The sequence below is a fragment of the Ornithodoros turicata genome, chromosome 2 (genome assembly GCF_037126465.1).
Source record: "Ornithodoros turicata isolate Travis chromosome 2, ASM3712646v1, whole genome shotgun sequence".
NCBI classification, from domain to species: domain Eukaryota; kingdom Metazoa; phylum Arthropoda; class Arachnida; order Ixodida; family Argasidae; genus Ornithodoros; species Ornithodoros turicata.
In genome coordinates this window covers 3,395,571-3,415,918 of record NC_088202.1, presented here as the reverse complement: position 1 = coordinate 3,415,918, position 20,348 = coordinate 3,395,571, and positions in this window count along the sequence as shown.

The following is a 20,348-nucleotide window of genomic DNA, read 5'->3' as shown; positions in this document are numbered from 1 at the left end:
GCTTGGCGTCCATTCATTTAAAACCGAAACCGAAACTACAGACGGCCAAAGCTTGAAAACTAGAGGGCGCTTGGTGGGAACCGAAACTACCTGGCGCTCTGACGCGGCAACCAAACTAGGTGACGGACTGACGTCAACCCGATCGGAAAAATACTATTAAATGTCATCAGATGTTATTGCCTGTTATTAAATGTCATTTGTGTGTTATTACATGTCACTTGCGTGTTATTACATGTCATTTGCGTGTTATTACATGTCATTGCGTGTTATTAAATGTCATTAAACGTGCATCCAGGTGCCCATCAAACACTATCGACACGTGAGTTCCCATTGTTTACCCGAGTTAACCGTTACCTTATCCTGGCGGCGCATGTTATTGAAACCTGGGAACCCATTGTTCACACTATCGATACATGATTTCCATTGTTTTCTGATATATCTTATCGTGCGTGTGCGTGTCGCATGTAACCTGCGTGTCGCATTGTTACCAAATGCAATATCTATCACTACTGCATGTCTACGGGTATTCCCCGTGCTTTTCATTAAAAACGCGGGTTTTGGCGCTCTAATGGGATATTGCGGGTCTGTCAATCTGGATTACGATAGTATGGGAGTATTTCGACATCTACTGGTCTTACCCATGCTTTTCATTCAAAATACGGGTTTCTGCACTGTAAGGAATACTATGGGACTATCTATGTGGATCACTGTATCCCAATACAGGGCAAAATCAGCATATTTAATGAAAAGCTTAGGTAATACCCGCACACATGGGAATATTCCCATAATATCGTAATCCGGATAGACAGTCCCACAGTATCCTATTACAGACTACAGAGCAGAAACCCGCATTTTTAATGGCAAGCATGGGTAATACCCGTAGACATAGGGGTAGTGCCACAATATCGTAATCAAGGTTGACAGTCCCACACTATTCCATTGGAGTGCAGAAGTCCGCATTTTGAATGAAGAGCATGGGTAATACCCGTAGACATCGAAATAGTCCCACAATAACGTAGTCCAGATACACAGTCCCATAGTATCCCATTAGAGTAGAGAAACCCGCGTTTTTAATGAGAAGCATGGGTAGTGCCCATTGAGATGGGAATAGTACCACAGTATCCTAATTGCAATTGACAGTCCCACAGCATCCCATTCCTGTGCGGAAACCCGCATGTTTAATGAAAAGCATGTGGAACATCCGTAGACGCCTTTATAGACCCAGGATATCGCAATCAAGATCGACAGCGCCACAATATCCCGTTACAGTGCAATTACAATGTAGAAACCCGCGTTTTTAATAAAACCATGGGCAATACCCGTAGACATGGGAATAGTCCCACAATATCGCAACCCAGATTGACAGTCCCAGAGTATCCCATTACAGTGGAGAAACCCCCGTTTTTAATTAGAAGCTTGGGTAATACCCGTAGACATGGAAATACTCCCACAATAACGTAGTCCAGCTACACAGTCCCACAGTATCTCATTAGAGTACAAAAACCCGCGTTTTAAATGAGAAGCAAGGGTAGTACCCATTGCCATGGGAATAGTACCACAATATCGTAATTGCGATTGACAGTCCCACAGTATCTCATTACTGTGCAGAAACCCGCATGTTTAATGAAAAACATGCAGAATACCCATAGACGCCCTTATAGATCCAGGATATCGTAGCCAAGATCGACAGTACCACAGTATCCCATTACAATCCAGAAACCCGCATATCTCATGAAAAGCATGGGTAATACCCGCACACATGGAAATAGTCCCACAATATCATAATCCAGATTGGCAGTCCCGGAGTACCCATTGCAGCGCAGAAACTCGCGTTTGTAATGAAAACCATGGGTAAAACCGTAGACATGGGAATAGTCCCACAATACCATAATCCAGATTGACAGTCCCACAGTATCCCATTATGGTGCAGAAACCCACATTAATAATGAAAAACATGTGCAATACCCGTAGACATGGGAATTGTCCCAAAATACAAAGAAAAAGTCACGTAGCCCACACATAATCACGTGGATTAAATTGCATGAGAAATTGATTAAATTATGTAAAATGAAGATTAAAATTAATGAAAGCAGGATTAATTCGGATGGCAAAAGGATTAAATGTCATGGCATAAGGATTAAAATGTACGACAAGTGGATTAATAATGGCGGGAAAAGCTCTAGTTCCGCCAGCACTTTCGCCTTCGAAGGGACGTATGTTACAACGTGATCTCTGGTTTCACGGAGTCTGACCGCCGTATTCTTGAACAAGCCTCGACTCGACGCTCCGCCTCGACTCCGACAAGTGGAGGAAAGTGGCGCTGCTCGAGGTGGAGGAGGGAGGAGGAGTGTCGTTGGGAGGAACCCGAGAGGTCTGCCTGCCTGATTAGGCGGCATGTTTCTCGGGAAGGGAAAGGTGGTGGAGAGGAGGAGAGGAAAGGGTGAAGTGGAAGACCGAGCGGTATCCGCTCGGGGGGAGGATAGCTGCGTCAATGGGCCGACTTCAGGGGAACTGTGCCGACATACGCCTATTACACATCTGAGGGAAACCCAGGAAAAACCCCAGACGGCACAGCCGGCCCGCGGATTCGAACCGCGGACCTCCCAGTCTCCAAGCGCACGCGTTACCGCTGCGCCACCGGAGCTGGTGTGGCGCTGCTCCACTCGAAGAGCCCATGCGTTTCATGAACCCGCTTCGGGGATTCCTCCGCCAAGGCGCTCCTCGAGAAACCGTCCTCGAATAAAGCTGTAGTCTCGTCCCCAGCCGTCTTTCGGGACCACTCGAAAAACACACTTATGGCATGAAAAATAAATTTAATTCTTTACTTTATTTCGACCAACGTGCATTACAAATACAAACACAAAGGTCTGCAAGTGTTTGAAGCAGGGTGCAGGTGTTTCGAACAGGGAAACAGACTGATATGTTTCCTACTTTTCTGGTCTGGCAATTACAACCACAACGGCAGCAGCTAGCCTAATGGCATGGTCACCTCGTATCAAATAATATGAAAGATGATGTAACTGCTTGTCACTCTTCTATTATGTTACAATATGTGGCGCGAATGACTGTTTGTTAGCGGACACACCCAGACACAAAACGCAGTCGATGGACGCAGCGAACGACCTGTCTTCCGCCATGACACCAGTCAAACTCGAGTTGAGGAGCGTTCTCGAGGTAGCACCGATGCTACCTCGAGATTTTCGAGGAATGCACGGAGGAATTCCTCCACTCGAGGAGCGTTTCGAGTCAAGGTCGATTTATGAAGCGCAAAACCGGCCTCGAGGAGCAGCTCGAGTCGAGTTTCGAGTCGAGGCTCGTTCAAGAATACGGCGGTGAGTTTCGCTCGGAGGCGGAAGGACTCGGTGGCGCTAAAGCAACGAGGAGCAAGTCCAGCTTTCGTCTGGCACGATCCATTGCATGTTTCAAGCTCAATACGTACCGCATCCTCACTTTACCGGAATTCATTTGCGCAAAGTTGCAGCCGAGAGGACGATCAGAAGTATTCAGTAAGGCAATCAGGTTCTGCCTTACTTAGAGAATACTGCCGCTCCCTGTAACATAGTCTCATATCATTCATCTTTTCATTTTCTAACCAAGTAATATCAGTAGTGCGTGTTCTGAGTTTTCTTCGGAATAGCTAGGTCATCTTGGTATTGGCTGGATGATTACCATCACCTTATACATTTAGGTACACCGCCAACAAAACAACGATACGTGCCGTCGGCAACCCTTTCAACATGGCAGGGGCAACGGTGGAAGCTGTCTTTGGCCGCGTGATGAGTTATCTGTGCGCCACTGCCCCTTCCGTGATTCGGTTTCCCAGCTACCTGCAAACCCTGGCTGCGAAGTTTAAAGAGGTAATACATTCACAGCTTCACAATGATGCCTTCGTTACTCTTCTACCAGGTGTCCGGTATGCAAGGCGTCATTGGGTGCACCGACGGATGTTATATACCAGTTCGGTGTCCCGCGCTCAGAATAGAGTCCACTTATGTCAACAAACATGATACTATCCATCACCTTGCAGGCAGTGTGTGACTACAGGCGTCGTTTTTTAGACATTTGCACAGGTTACTCAAGTAAAATGCATGATGCGAAGGTGTTTGACATTTCTGATATATCGGAAGGGCTCCCTTCGCTTTGCCAAGAGGAAATGTATCATTTGCTCGGGCATGCCACCTATTACTTATCCATCCCACAGGGAATACTTAATAACGCCTTACAAAGACTACAGAAATCTGTCACGGAGGCGAGCAAAGTTCAAATTCATGCTAAGCAGCACCAGAGTGCTTATTGAAAACAGCTTCGGTATCCTCACACAACGATTTCGCCAGCTCGAAGGCGTTGGTTTTTTTTTTAGTGCAGAAAGTCTGCATGCTAGTAACGTCATATGTTGGGTGATGTGATGTGATGTGATAGAAAAAGAAAAAAATGGGGATTTAAGTCGCGACGAAGTCAGACTGGCTACCCCAGACCACTTAGCCACAGTTAGTCGAAATAAATAAAAATAAATAAAGAAATAAATAGGAAGAAGGAGAAAACCCAGTAGTTGGGGGCCGGGAGACAAACATCCCGAACTAGTGGGAACACTTGACACAAACGAGGGACCAGAAAGTCTCACAAAATATTGCAAAGTCTCATATGTTATGTCCTCCACAATCAACGAAGGAGACATGTTCGACTTAGAGGACATTACGCACGCAGTAGATGAGATTGACACATGCCTCGACTCAAGTGGGCGTGACGTAGTACTGCATCTTCTTGGGGAGCACAAGCGATCAAGTTTGGTGTCGCAGTTGATGCCCTGAACAGCATCTGAACTCTGCTGCAGACTGCATTTTGTGGATGCCTCAAATGCATTTGTGCGATGAGTAGCAGACAAATAAGTCACGTTACTAGTTTATTTATCTCAAATTTTATTTCATCATGACGGAAGAAAACCCCGGCGGCATTATGAATGAATGAATGAATGAATGAATGAATGAGTTTATTGTACCCAAGGACGGCCGCAAGAGCCTTGGCGTTGGTGAACTATCAAATTACAGTAATGTATATATAAACAGCAACACACGTTAATGACATAAAGGAAATGACAGGAAGGCAATAATCCAAGGCAACAGGAGGTTAAAAGAACATATATACATACAGACGAAAACATTTGGTGGACATAATAACGAAATGATAGAGAAGAGGCTCCAAAAGCGCAATATTTTCGGCAATATTTGAAAGAGTACAATGAAGAAGAGAAAACAGGGTAGCTAGACAACAAAAATGAAGACAGCAGGAACAAATAATTCGGGCGAGGATGACTGAATTTAAGACAAGCAATACGTAATGCTGCGTTTAAAGGCAGTATGAGAGGAAAAAAATATCACATGTGGACAAAAAAGAGTTCACCAAAATTTGACAACGTGCGAGTGGGTCATAAGGGCAGGATTCACATACATAGAAGGACGGTGGATTGCGAAGGGTACCACAGGAATAGTGAAAATTTGTGCAGCTTAGCAAGAGTGGGGAATCGACAGCGGAAGGCACACATTTGTAGAGGAATGTGACATCAGCAATTTGACGCGGCTATGTCAGGGGGATGAGTTTAAGGTGTTTTAAGAGGCTACAATAGTCGAACGTCTCCAAGCTAGGGACGTTCCGGAGGTAAAGTTGTGAACAAAATGAAGTGCGCGTTTCTGAACAGCTTCAAGGCGATTACTCTCAGTAGCGCACACAGCGTTCCGTGCAATGAATGTTTATTTTAGCTGTGGTAAAACGAATGTTTTTTAAGATATATATATATATATATAGGAAGAAGGGGAACGAAATGTATTTGCTGATATACAACAACGGAGTCCAAATGATACGTGATGGCAATGCGGAATGGCAACAAAGGAAGGAGATTCAGCTGCTAAGGGAGAACGCCTGAAGTTTCAGACATGCTACTTATGTGTGCCCCCTCTGGTTCAGCAAGCAGCCTTCGGAGAAGGTTGCAGTTAGTTTTCAGAAGCTGTACAAGCTCGATATGCCTTGCATGTTGCTTCGCGTTCTTCATGAAGCTGCTCTGTACGTTCCTCTCGTTTTTTCTTCCTGTCATCTCTCCTCCTTTGAACTTCGCCGAGTTTATCCAAGAACATCTGCAGCTCCTAGCGACGTGCTTGATTTGGCTGTGGTTGGCGCTTTCTTCTCTCAGGATTCAGGCGAGCGGAGCTAGTGCCCTCTGCCATATTTGGCGAGGCTTCGAGCCTTTCTTGCCCTGAAGCATCCCCGTTATGAATTTCAGAACGCACAGTAGGTGTGACTTCAGGAACTCTCCCGTGTAGCACTCTATCCACATTACATATCACTTCAGGCTGTATACTATCGTCCATAGCCCTAATTGCTTCCATTGCTTCCATTTTTGCTTCCATTTGATCTTCACGCGGAACAGGACATCTTGTTCTTCCAGACGTCTTATTGTTGTCAATGGTCTTCCTCTTTCGCGTCTTTATTGTTTTGTACCGGTTCTCACACTGCTCAGCAGTTTTTCCAGATCTCAATTCATTCATTAGGCCCCTGTGGTGTAGGTGGCGAGCTGTTGGAACATTTTTTAAATTATGAAATTGATTTTGTGCACCAAGTATTGGCATACATCTCGAGCAGCAGTATTGTCTCCCCATTTGTTCATGTGCACACTGGAAAAGAAATAGCCATCTGTATGGCGGTCATTGCGTAGTCATCCTGAAGAGGGACACCCGCGGATACTTGCACGGCGGCTTCCTGAGCTGGTGCTCGGCTCATTTCCCTGGTCGCCAACACCTTAAATCATCGAGTAGCTTGTTATTATTTGCCCCATAGCCAAAACTTGCCAAAATGAAATGCATGTAACATACTGTGGTTCGCTTCTGGCAAAGGAATCTAATTTGGTGTCTGAATGGTCCCTGGAGGTTAAAAGTTGAAATTATGCTTGCTTTCGACTCGTTGTGGAAATACCCACGATTCTGGGGCATAGCCTCGCTTTGCCGCTGCTCAACTTGCTTTATTTGATGGACACGATGGATCAACAACTGCTATATTTCAATTGCTTTATTTGTGCTAACAATACATGTATATACGCCTCTGTATTACTCTGGGTGAGTGACATTAAAATATTGTACACTCCAGGCGTCACAACAAGACGCTGCCCCATCTTTTTGTATTAGACGTGATGCCGACGACAACAGACGAAAGCCCGCGAGGACGCTTCCGGAAGTTCACGAGCAGACTGAAAGCGCAGTGCGCAGCACCCCTTGTGGAAGAGCGGTGGAGCGTCCGACAAATTCGAGTGATGACTTCCCCAGCGCGGCTCTCATGTAGAGCGTGCACTGAACCCGGCCGCTCTCGCTCGGGTTACCAGATGCGTCACCCGAAATCGCCATAAAACACGTCGTATAGAGTGCTGGCAAGACAGTTAAGCAATTGTTGGCAATCCCGTTGTCAAGACGTATAGGAAGTCGAAGTCGGGGCGTGCTTACGATTCTCTTAAACCTGTCTATTAAAGGGGCACACAACAGGTATACAAAGAGCACTTTCTGTTAGTGCATTGTCCTACAGTGCTGGCGGTGAACGTTCACCAAAAATCATTCACAGCCAGAGTAGATATTGGTTCTAAACCGAAACAATATTCACTGCACAATTTCGAGCTCACGCCACGCCCTGTGATGCTCTGCCGACAATAGCCACTCGTCATTTTGACGTCACGCTCTGTCCAACAGTCAAAATACCATACGCTTATACATTGATTTATTGTAATATCGGGAAGTGAGGTAACTTATAAACATCTCTCCACTTGAAACGCACAAGATAGCCAGTTTCAAATGGTACCAGCACTCAGCTGTGTTCCATTTCATGTGCGCATTATACCTTTGGCGCTGTATTGATCCACGAGCTTACCGCGATGTTGCTAAATCCGGTTCTCCATACGCGCCGCGGCTTGTTTCAACGGGGCACATCATTGCCTAGGAGTCCGAAACCTCCCCGATCTCCAGTGACTGGAATGCAGCTTTGTTACACGTGCGAGACGTGTGACGTAGATGCTCTCTGAGAAGGAAACAAAGACACGTGCGGATTATGCTCTCTGTATGGCGCTGTGTCTTGGTCAATTCACTCTAAATCTGATGCCCGTTGTGTATATACCTCTTGTGTACTTCTCCAAAGAAGCGGGGATCCGTGGGATGAGGTACACAAGCGTTACACCGAAGCGAAGACCGTTATACGGCGGCTACACAACTGTCCCGGAACGAGAGAGCTGCGGATTCGTGAGGTACAGAACATGTACAGCACGATGTATCGTATGAACACGACTTGTACCTCATGCCTTCAAGCATCTCGTACTGCATAAACCCACTTCGCGTATACTTGTTAATTATTTTTACACATTTTTTGTCGATATGACGAGTGTGAATAAAATAAGGATTCATTGTCCACGCAAAGAATGCGTGATGACTGTCGCGGCTATATATTAGTTACTTTAGAAAGACTGTCACGTTTTAGCTATACGAGCTACATATAGCTCCTATATTCTACAACTCTACATTTGTCACGGCTGTTGCCACGATTGTTTGTTTTATTATTACTTCAGTATCGTATATTATTCCATGTTCCGCCTGCTTCAGGCGCATATACCTGTTATGGTACAAACCTCTTAGCTCTTATACTACCTCTTAATTGCCCCTTCAGCCTCTGCAATTTACGTTACGTTTTGTAAGTTTTGTTAATTTCGTTGTATTCGATTTTCTCACTGTTAAACTAGATAAATGTCATTATTCACGTCGTAAGTCAGACCATCACAACCAATGACAACAGTAATAGAATACAATACATATGTATCGAAACCTGGGAGTATCAGTAATCAGTCAAATGGAGTATCGTGTTGCATATAATTAGTCCTAATACTATTATTGAGGTATTTGGTTGTGATGATGAGGATGATGATGATGGTAGAAGAGAAAAAATCCGGTCACTTATTTGAACCTGGTGGAATGTATGTTGTTTAATAAATTAATGCGCAGATGTTCCAGATACATCCAGATTCTACATCCTGAAAATTGTTAACCATATATTAGCTCTGTTCTTGTTGTTGCTGTGGTGTGCAAAAAAAAAAGCAAAGTGCATCCCCGGCTTTGCCTAATCGACTTTAATTTTGTCCCACGTTCCAATCGAATTTTACGCACTTTTATGTTACAATATTGTTTTCGCTTTCTTTCTGAGCTCTGGGAGTTTTTTCACCCGTGCATCGAAACTGTCCCCTTCGACATAATTACGCGATATGAATTAACCAAACTAAGATAAATTATCTCAGTGAATTGGAACTGAGCCTAACGACTTCCGGCGTGCGCCTTGTCGCAACGACATCGCCATTCGCATTCTCCACTAACTCGCGTAATTAACCCAGTATAACGAACCTCAAAATTCAGGGGAACAACGGCGCATAGATAGTCGGTACACGCTCGATATGATTAGGAGCCATTTCAGGATCACGTATTTGTATCAAAGGTCTGCGTGGGTGCGAATAATATGCTGAATCGTTTCACACATCTGTGGAACATAGTTATTTACAATATATGGGCCTGTTTCTTTCTTTTTTTATTTTTTCGTGTGAGCCCCGCGCAACAACTGTGGCTATCAGCGGCGCACAGAGGTAGCTAGATGGAGAGAGGACAGCAGGAAGGAGTCAATGGCCTGGCGCACGGTATGAAATGTTTCGACATAGTGATCTTTCGTTTTTTCATGAATCTCTTTGCAACTGCGTATGGTCAGCGACCCACGCCTCGTCATATTCGTGACGTGGAAGGCGGTTAGGCTAGCCACTCAGATACGGGTGTCGATTTCAGCAGACTCAATACATCGCATCGTAAAAGCGAAGAAGCTCGCCAAAGGTCTTCGACTTAAAGAGGCACTAAAATGCCACCACAAGTTCATTTGAAATTACGTTATACGCTGTGTTCATTTCGCACTTGTTGTCGTAATTCAGAACTTTGATTCCGTTACGAAGCTATAATCAAAATTATACTGGACTCTTTCTCGCTACGGCACTACGCAGTGAACGTCGCTTCAGCTCGTGTATTAGGTATACATCGGGTGCTTTTAGTGCATGCCGCGCGAGAACGCGCCTGTCACGCCATGGAGCACTTCTCGGCGAAAAATATAGCACGACTTACGAAGCACGCCGGTGTCGCTTTCCGAAGAACGTGAAGATAATTGTTGCCGCTAGAACATTTGGGATTACTGTTATGGGCTACAATTCAGTAAATCAGCATCGAAAAATGCAGCAATGCGTGTCGTGCCACGCATGCGCACAACACTACGACAGGACCCGTTCCACTTCCACACGCGCACGATAGGCATGCGCGTGCTTGTCCTGCTGTCTGAATAAACGAAGAGTCAGCGAGGAAATATGGGGCTACACCATCACCGCAACGCTTTCAAAGTTCATTTCTGAGCTACAAGTGCACATACATCTGACGTAAAAATGCGTTTCACCATTCCCACTGTCTGGATTACATCACTACACTACTTATAGGTCGAGCTACTGCGTATGCCTTCGGAAAGTTCGGAACGTAAATAATACCGCAGTGGCCAACGCATTTCGGGCCTCCTATGCTACTGCTGCCGCTAATTTAAAATCGAACCTATAGGACGCCTCCAGCAGCAGACCTGTGGCAGCAGGAAGCTGCTCAGCTGCCATGTTGCCGCGCCGCTGCTGCTGCTCGCGGGAAGCTATGGGACTCCCGCCTAAGCGCTTGGCAGTGCGCCAAAGAGTACAGTGAATTCTTGGCGTAAGTGCATATAACGCAATTAAGATATACTGCTTGCTGCAGGGACGTCAGGAAGTGGGTACTGCCGCCGTCCTTGTGCTCAGGCGGTGTTGTCTCGGCCTCCCCCCTTCATGCGTAGATATGGGAGAGGGTACCTGATATCCCTTTATGAGCCATATTTTTACAAGGTTTGCATGTTCATGAGCATAAAGTTTGCGTACTCCAGTTAACGGTCTTTTAAGTGAATATAATTACGAGTAGCATTACTACCCCTCTGACACGAAACACATTACATCCTAAATGCAGCTATATCTGATTCACGTCATGTGAATCACATATAAAGAAAGACTGGCCATCCCCTAAGTAACTTAATGCAGTAAATGGAAGCTGTTGTTTCATAGCAGCATATTATCAGTAATTCTGCACTGCTTTTACAACGTGTCACCTTACTACGTTTAATTTCATTTCTATTTCGTGCATTTTCGCATTTGCATTTTTGTATACGGAATGTTTTTGACGTACGAATCTTTTGAACTTCAGCTTCCCCCCTCCTGTGGCGAGAGACTTCCAATGCCTCTGACTTATTCTCATGTGTTGAGACAATTAAGACTGCATTTCGGATGTACTTCTTCTTGCATGGTAACTTCATTGTGTGCAGTATACACCAGCACGACCACATCGTTCACAGATATTTCACGAAGTTTCAAAGTTTTAGAACTTCTTAAGTAACTCAGGAATATGAACTGATTTGCGCCACAACCTGCGTGATGAAAGATGAAACCGGAGCATGTTGACGCGTACAAAATTGTTGTCGTGACGCTAAAATGTCGACATCCATGGCGCTATCGGAAGAGTGTGGTGGTTATGATATGAAAGCGCAGCGGTATTACGCTCAATGGGAGTCGCTTCAAGGGAATAGAAGATTTGAGGAAATCCCAGTGCTCCTTGCGCACGCATTGCATTCTGGGAGAGCACTGTCATGAGGAAGGAAGAACCGTCCTTCACGTTTCGTCTTCGCTAACCTTGACACCTCGTGGACAATGGGCCGAGGGAGGAGAAATCGAAACAGTTTGGAGACATTCTCCTCTTTTCTGATAAGTAAGTTCCCATAGTTCAAAGTAGTGCTAAGCCCTCGAGGAGTTTCTGAAGGCTTCTATTGCTGCTTGAGCCGAACAACAGCCACGGAGTTTTCTTTTGTGTTTATGCAAAAATTTGGATGCATAATCGGAATTACAATTTTTGCATCTCCGGGCGAACGAAACGGAAAGCGGAACTCACCGGGTAGGGTTTGGGTCTCCATGTGTTCTCCAAATTTTTGCACCACTCCATCAACCACCATCACCACTCGCATCCTACTTCGAACCTACCCGCTTCCGGTGGTGAATGACTCTGGCTAGGCGGCTAGGCTGGGCTTATTTACGATGGCGGCACACAAGTGTGCACACCATGCGCTCACCCCTTCGAAATGAGATCGGTATCATTAACAATTCCGAAAGAGGTTGCTTCAAGAAGAGTTTGAAGACCAAGATTAACAACTTTTCAGGACGGCATCATGGCAGAAAGAGCGGTTCCGACAAAAAGATTGGCCTGTTTTCTTTTGCCGCCCAGGAGTTAACTGTTGTAATATAGCTTGCGAAAAACAAAGGAGGCTATAATTTTACGGATGACGTGTTTGGTCGTCTGAGGCTTTGGCCAATGGGTAACCTTACTTGCTAGCCTTAGATAGCAAGTGTGGAATTGGAATAGTAAACGAAAGAAAACTATGGGGATGCTAGTCCTCACCCACTCTGAACTGGCTTCTCCAAAACGCGTTTGTGGGTGGATAGCGAGTGTCATCAAGGCAAACTCCTTAGAATAATGTATTGAGCAATACAGTGAGTACCTTGACCCTTTGTGCGCCTTTACATCTTGCACGTTGTGCCCGATGCTTTTTTTTATCCGACGTGTCCCCACATGAGCCTGTTCCCGTGCAGCAACCATAGAGACAAAGGACCAGCGGGATGTGCGAAAGATGAGCATAAAAGTACGAGAAAAATAACTGAAACAAACCGCATAGTATAGATCCGATACTGAATTCCCATCCGGTGTTTTTTTTTCCTTCGCTACAATACAGAGTTAAGCCCGATCTTCTTGTCTGGAACCCGTTTTGATCGCGTGCTTTCACCCTGCTTCTCCTGTATCCACTCAGCGATCGCACGCTATGGTTCCTGCGCGCCTTTCTTATGTTTAACGAAATTGCTTGACACTCCACAAAGGGATCGATGTGGATTAAGGGCCTTCACGGCTTCATTCGCTTCGCTGCTTCAACTTCAATTTGCGAAGAGGAGGGTAAGTCTTGGGGAGGAAACAGAACGCCTAGAAGTAAAATCTTGAAAGCTGAGTGTACCTTATCTTTCCCGTGCTATTCGTTCCTCAGGTGTTTTTGTTGCTCAGTGCTCGCGATAGCGAACGTTGCCTTTGGCCATCTTGATTGGAAAGCTTTTACCGGAATTGAATTGTAATCTATTTAAGGTAGCTATACCACATTTGAAGCTCCACTGTGGTGACGCGCAGAGCTGAATACCTAGCGCGTACGTTTTTCGACTAGCATTTGCGGAGCGATTGTGCCTGGAACGTTTGCAGAGATCAAACCGTAGCGAGCGTGCCTTCCGTTCCGTGTGGAGGGTGTCTTGTTCCTTTAAAGTATGTGCTCGTTTCGACGAACTGAGAAGAAACCATCCGCTCAGGAGCACGGTCTCTCGATTAATAAAATGAACGCTGGGTTCAACACAAGTGATAGGCAACTGTATAAATATGCTCACGCGACCGTTCAATTCCATTCTGGCCTTCTTGTGCCAGCTGTATTTACCACCCGACTTATCCCTCGTCCAAGGCAACGTGGTCTTCGCGTTCGTCGTCCGTGAATGCGAGTGTATTCCTGACCAACAGATAAGATAAGTGATGTAGTACGCCCGCATGATGCAAGGACATGAAATCTAATGATGCGCATTGGTTGCAGATTGTTCCATGAAGCTACCAGGTTGATCTCCGCACTCCACATGCCGCGAAGAGAAGAAATCACTCGCACGTGCATAAACCCTATTTATGCACAAACCCTCCGAGAAACATTTTGGGGTTAGAAAGCAGAGTTAGAGAAGTGTTGGCGTAGTACACGCTCTGTGTATTAGCCTGTGTGTCACTGACCTCTTCACTAACTAGTGCATGGGTCAACGCGTCCAATCACGCTTTCCACTGCAGCGACAAAGTCAGGTGTTGGAAGCCATACTGCTGCCCTCGAAATTCTAAATATGCTACTTTAAAAACAGCTCCTTGCAACATAAGCACTATACTTCTTTCGGCATTTTTATGCATGAACCACTCCGGCCCCTTTACACGGCGCCGTCAGACACGAAATTTACACAAACAGTTCATGTGCTTCCTCATGATGGATGCTGAAAGCTCATCTAACAGTCACGCGCCATGATACGGCATATTCTCACAACATGCCGTCTTCCGCGAAGGATAGTGTTCGGTGTGTGGAGGTGGTAGTACTCAAAGCTTCGCTTCCATCTCTTCCATCTCTCGCCTAGATAACCTCCTGTTATGGTGAAATGACTCACTGCGGGCATTGGAACCTTCTGTGCCATCCTCGTCGCCAATGTGTTATTTTGTGGGTTACTCTAGGGGGTTTAGCCCTGGAGCACAGAGAGATGCGTACACTGTTATTCGAAAAGGTGTTCTAATGGAGTGAAAAAGGTAGATTTCCCATTTCTACACCTTTCACATCAGATTTGCTCCTCAAAAAAGGAGAAAAGATGGTCATCTACCCCTTCGGTTGAGAGGAAGGCGTATAAAAGTTGCACAAACCTCGCGGAGATGCGGTAACGTGTGCATCTTACGCCTTCTTACACCTTCTCCTTCTGTGCTCGACCGCTCCGCTGTCGTGCACTTTCATCCGTCCATGCAGGACACATAGTTCTCATTATTTTTAAACGTTTAAACACAATAAACCTCAAATATACATTTCAGTGATTATGTAAAATATATTATATAAAACTCTGTCTCTCGTTAGTCGAGGGTCGTCACCAACGCAAGCAAATTATTTGTGCACATGTTTGATTCTGCCGCACTCTTGTACCCTTACGTGACCTTTCACGTCGGTCTGGAGTGTGACGAGCCGTGTTCGGTCGTTTGCAATGTTTTCACTGTGAGACGTTGAAGGTCATATGTGTGAAGCTGACAGTTATCAAGGAATTGATACTTTCCGGACAGTTCTTCGGACAGAATGCATTCGGTAGTAAGTCCACCCACGGCCATGAGAGATGTTCTTAAATACGGTAAGGCTTAACAAAACCGGTTCATACTTATAACATTTGTTGGATGGAGTCAATTCAGCGAATTCTTTATCCTTTTCAGGTTGCATACCAGCTTGCCTAGTAATGAGGCGTGTCACTGTGATTGAAACACAGGTGAGGTCATGTTGCTTTACAGGTCATTTAATTGTGTTTGTGGTGAGTCGTTTGCGAAGTACGTCTATTTGTTTTGCAGTTTTATCGAGCAAATTGGCCTCTGGACGTTCGAACGCTGGAAAAGACATGCTTTCAACGAAATTGTGCACAGAGGCGTCATGGTATTGATGTGTCAGAACTTCCAATGTTTCTGTAGGTACTGTGACTTTTCCGATTTGTATTTCTTTTTGCTTTGTGTGGTGGTCGATACAGGACTCTTCGATACTAATTCCTTCGCCGTCTGTGGGGATTCTACTGGTAGCGTAAGTCCTACAACGCCTTGGTGCACATTGGGCTGGGGTTGTGGTGGGTCATATCTGGTAGCTGGAGAAAGTGATCCCATTGATGTTACTCTACGTTGCTGGTGTACCAAATTTTGTTCATAAGAAACTTTCCTTGTCGGCACATCAATCCAAGTAGTCCCATGGCTAGTTGGTGCTTTCGATGACAAAGTCGCTGCATAACTTAGCTCATCTTTACTGTTAGCACATCGCACGGAAGCGCATGGAAGTAGTCAGGACAGGACGTCCTTAGCGTAGCTTATTTTAAATCGTAGTTCCCTTGGTTCGGGTGCGAGCTAATCCATCTAGGAGAGCAGCATACCTATATGGGCTCGAGGTAGACGGCACATATCTGAAGATTCGGTTGGAATTATTGGGCTTCCTGTCGGAGTACTAGACTTACTTGTCGAATCACTGTAGACTGATAATGGCTGATCTTGACAACACACTCCGTCGACTGCATTGAATGCATTTCCACAAGCTTTTCCCGTTTTTGATAAGAAACGGTAGGTCAGCTACGGCGATATCAACACATACGATAGGCACACGTACCAGAACAGGTAATAGTTTTCGCCTTCGCCAGAAACGTGTGCAAGCAGCGCCCGCACAGGTCCTTCGGCGGTGCCATCTTGAACCTACTCATCATTGTCTACCCGATACCGTATGTATACTACAAATTTTCTATAGTTTCGTTTTTGCTGAACAGTCTTGGACAGCGGTGCCGCACTCATTAGTGTCAGCGGGCCGCATTGAGCTATAGAGGAACTACGCGGGCCGCATACCACGACATCGAGTTTGAGGCAGACGGCTTCTGATATAGATAACAGCTTTAAGAGTTTGGGACACTCTCAGTGGTTGTGGTTCATCACATCATGGACGCATTGTACTGTACGCCATAATATTGATGAAAAAAAATCTACGTGTCGTCCTTATCGAGATACAAGCCCCCGAACACATTCCCGAGCAAACCGCAGACGTTACAGGGCTCAGAGTTGCGTTCATTCTCATTCGGAACCGTAAGCACGTGACTTCCCGTGCGCTGCTTCGCTGGCGGTGGCGACGGCTGTGATGTCAGAGCCGCCTGAGTTTCGGTATTCGCGGTGCTCATTTTATCCGCTTCTATTACCCTCTTCGCTGTGAAACTTTCAATGTAGGTTCACATCGGTGCAAAGAACCGTCTTTTACGTTTATCTGAGATAACGTAGGATGACCTGTCGACACCCCTTTAAGATAACGTAAAACGCATATGTTTTGGTTAGTTTGCTTTGTTCAGTCACAGGGTCAGCAATCCTTTTTATTTGTTGTGTCATGAAGAAGCATGGCACATCTTGTTTTTAGCTACTGCGTGAACATTGTGTGAAAGTGATTGCGCAATTGCAATCTTAAGGACTGCGTTGAGGTGTTCGTTTGTTAGTTGTGAGCGTAACTTCGACTTGTTAAGGTTCGTCACAGAAAACGCCTGCTCGCACACGTATGTTGAAACATATGTCTCGCAATTGAAAGCCACGAATTATTATTACACGTATGTTGTACCGAACATGGACAGGTTTGTCCGCAACAACATACGTATCTTCGGATACTTTCATTCAGGGTAAGAATAAAACGAAGCCTTGTTCTTATCGATGCGTCCCACTGCAGGTCAATCAGTTCCATATATTAATCATCAGGAACGTTGTGAACGACTGCGGGTAACTGCGAGCCAGAACGCTCCGTTTCAAGTCTCTTGCACTCGAAGAACCTTTTCTGTACACTCGGAAGATCACCAACCCTGCGACTGAACTGGTCCTTTTCTAGTGGCATTGAATGTACCAATATTACAAATCGGCCATGGCGGGTTCGCTCAGACATTTTCGTAGGAATGTACCAGTAATATTAATCAACAAAAATCACACGCAGGGAAGGGTTTAGAGACTCATCAGTGACGACGAGGAAGGTAACACCGCTGCCGTGGAGGCTCCCGCGGGGCCGACATCAACGTGCCGTATTTATCTAAGCGAACCAGTGGGCTGCGCTGACCGCGAGCAGTCGAACGTGTCGTTATTGTCTCTAGGTTCGTGTGCTCTGCTTCAACATTTGTCTATAATGAGGAATTCGCTGACATTTCTTTCACTTCTGGAAGCTCTGAAGTGATCATGCCAGGCGGTGCACGTCGTTACGTTCCTGGCTGTATGAAGACGTCCATCGCTATCACAGAGGTGATGTTTCACGAGCCGAGGCACCGCGAGACGAAGCGAAAGTGGGAAGAAGCAATCTCCTGTGCAAAGCCTGACCTATACGATAAAAACTACGCGTCTGTTCTTCGCATTTTTCGGTCAACTACAGGTTCACTGACATAATGCTAATACGCGTAGGGACTCCAGTAAAAAGAAAGCCTTTGAGTTGACGTCCTGCTGATAATATCAGTGAACAAAGGCAACTATACTCAGCATGCCATCGTCCGAGGTAAGTGAAGGTAATGATTTGAAGATACCAGTTCCCTGGATTTCTTACCAATTTACATTTATGAACCAAGGTGTCCAAAGTGGTGTCAGGGGGAAATTGTTTCATAAACCACTTGCTACTACAGACATATTTTGCATTAGTTATTGTTTCATTTGCCTCTCACTTGTGCTGTTGTTGCATTTCAGAGATGCCTTATATTGACCCTCCCCTGTGCACGTGTGATGCCCACCTTGGATCTACTGGCGGGGCTGCTACGACTTGATACATTAATTCATTCCGCAAGAAAATGGGAATACAGGGCCGTGCACCTGAACGCATCTCTGTGAAGTTGAACATGATGAAGAACGCGCAGGGACAAGTATAGCAAGCAGACACAGCGTTCAACTAGCATCTGGTTTATTTAGACTAACACCCCTAGTCCAAATAAATATGTTGGGTGATTTCATCTCAATTCAGCAAAGACTGTCCACTTGGGTTCTTCAATATTCGTCATTATTTTTTATTTGAAAGCACATCGTGTCTGATGAACAAGTTCACCAGTCTTTGAGTCCTAGGTGCAGCGGTTGTGAAATAAAAAAATCAAACGTCAACCCACGTGAACAACAGCGCGTCCCTAGACTGCGCTCTCCCTGCACTTTGAGACCACCTCGGTCGCCCCGTATAGAAGCCCCACAGTGATTTTTTTCCACATATACTATGCACAACAGACTGTTACTCTATGCAAAAAAAATATTGAAACTTGTGCATACTTCGTAATGATTTGAAGATACGCTGCTACGACGATACGCTTTCATGGAATTCGTGTGCTCCTGCTAGGACGCACGACCCGTCGTAACACAATAAAATGACCAGGCGCTCAGCCACACGCTATGCGAGAAAGATAGATAGCTGTTCCAACTTCCGCGCTCAGTAGTGCTACATGACGTTATGCCTTTTGTAGTTAAGAGTTGCGTGAAATGCAAAATGTCGTATGCAGACACTTGGAACACACCTACAGGCTCAAATCGGTGCAAAATACGTTCCATAATTTCAGCTGGGGTCATTTTATCTTAATCATCGAACAAAATCAGTTGATCAGGTTAGAGGGAACTTTGTCCAAAATAAAAAGCGCTTCAAATTCAGATGGGTCCCATGTATGGTGCACAGCATAAATAGTACCTCATTCGCATGTAATATTAAGTGTTCAGAGTAATACTGGATTATCACTGCCTTAACTAAAGCAATAGACTGCATAGGGCAATATCTCTACTGTAGAATGTCACGTCATCCGAATATTATACCGTCGTTTTATCATGAATTGATGTGACATTACGATACAACTACACTTTTCAGAAACCCACAACTGTTTGCAACCTTGCCTTGCAGGTACTAAGAGTCAGACGACCTTGAGCCTCCCACCTTCTAACGCCCTCCCTCAACATAGTCTCAGTCGCTGCTGCGCTCCAGCACCTCGAGACCTTGATATAACAGCTGAGTCAACGTGGTATGGTGAAGCATGTGTTGTAGAAGTACAATTATTTTGCAATGATACTGCTGACGTTGTGTTATATGGCAATGGGATGTGACACGTATAGCATGAAAAAAGTAAATTAATCTCCCCTGGCGCAACCCAACTTACCCTCAGAATCTGAGCTTTCGCCTTTCTGAAATAAAAGAGAGCTCAGATACTGAAAAGCAAGCTCAAGCCCTGTGCTGGTAGATCTCATATCTGAATACATCTTTTCTGGTGGGATGTACGAAAAGCAGTCACAGTCACAGCCTCACGAAAGATCATGCACATGAGACGTAGGTCATACTTTCCACAGTATGCCCATAAGCTATACAAATATTCATCTACAATTTAGATTAAATCCAGAAGAACGCTTGCATCTCGTAGCTGAGTTGAGACTTCTACAGCCAGATGTGCAGTTGGAGATAAGGAGATGCAATTTGGAGTTCACTCAGACGAGGGTATGATGCAATAGTGCAGTAGGGGAAATAGATGCAATTACGTTATCTGGCGCAGCGATTGAGGGTTACCTCTCCGCATCCGGCCATCCTATCTGCAGTGCAGTAATATTTTGAGAGTTGACGAAGTATATTCCCTATCTTCCTTAAGTTGAACAAGACTATAGAACCCTTGTCGATGGGCCCATCTTGCACAAACAGTAATGCTCACGTGATAATAACAACAAAAGGCACATGACTGAGAGCAACAACGGTCTGCAGTTGGGGCATCCAGAGCACATGGTCAAGCCTGGCCTGGGTAGAAAATAGGTCACTGGGAAACATTCCCCTGTGCTCAACCATTCTCTTTATAGCAGGAATGTTGCAAAGGCGCTTCACATGTTAGACATCATGGAAGTGTCTACCCTGGCGAAGTCACAGTGTTTAAG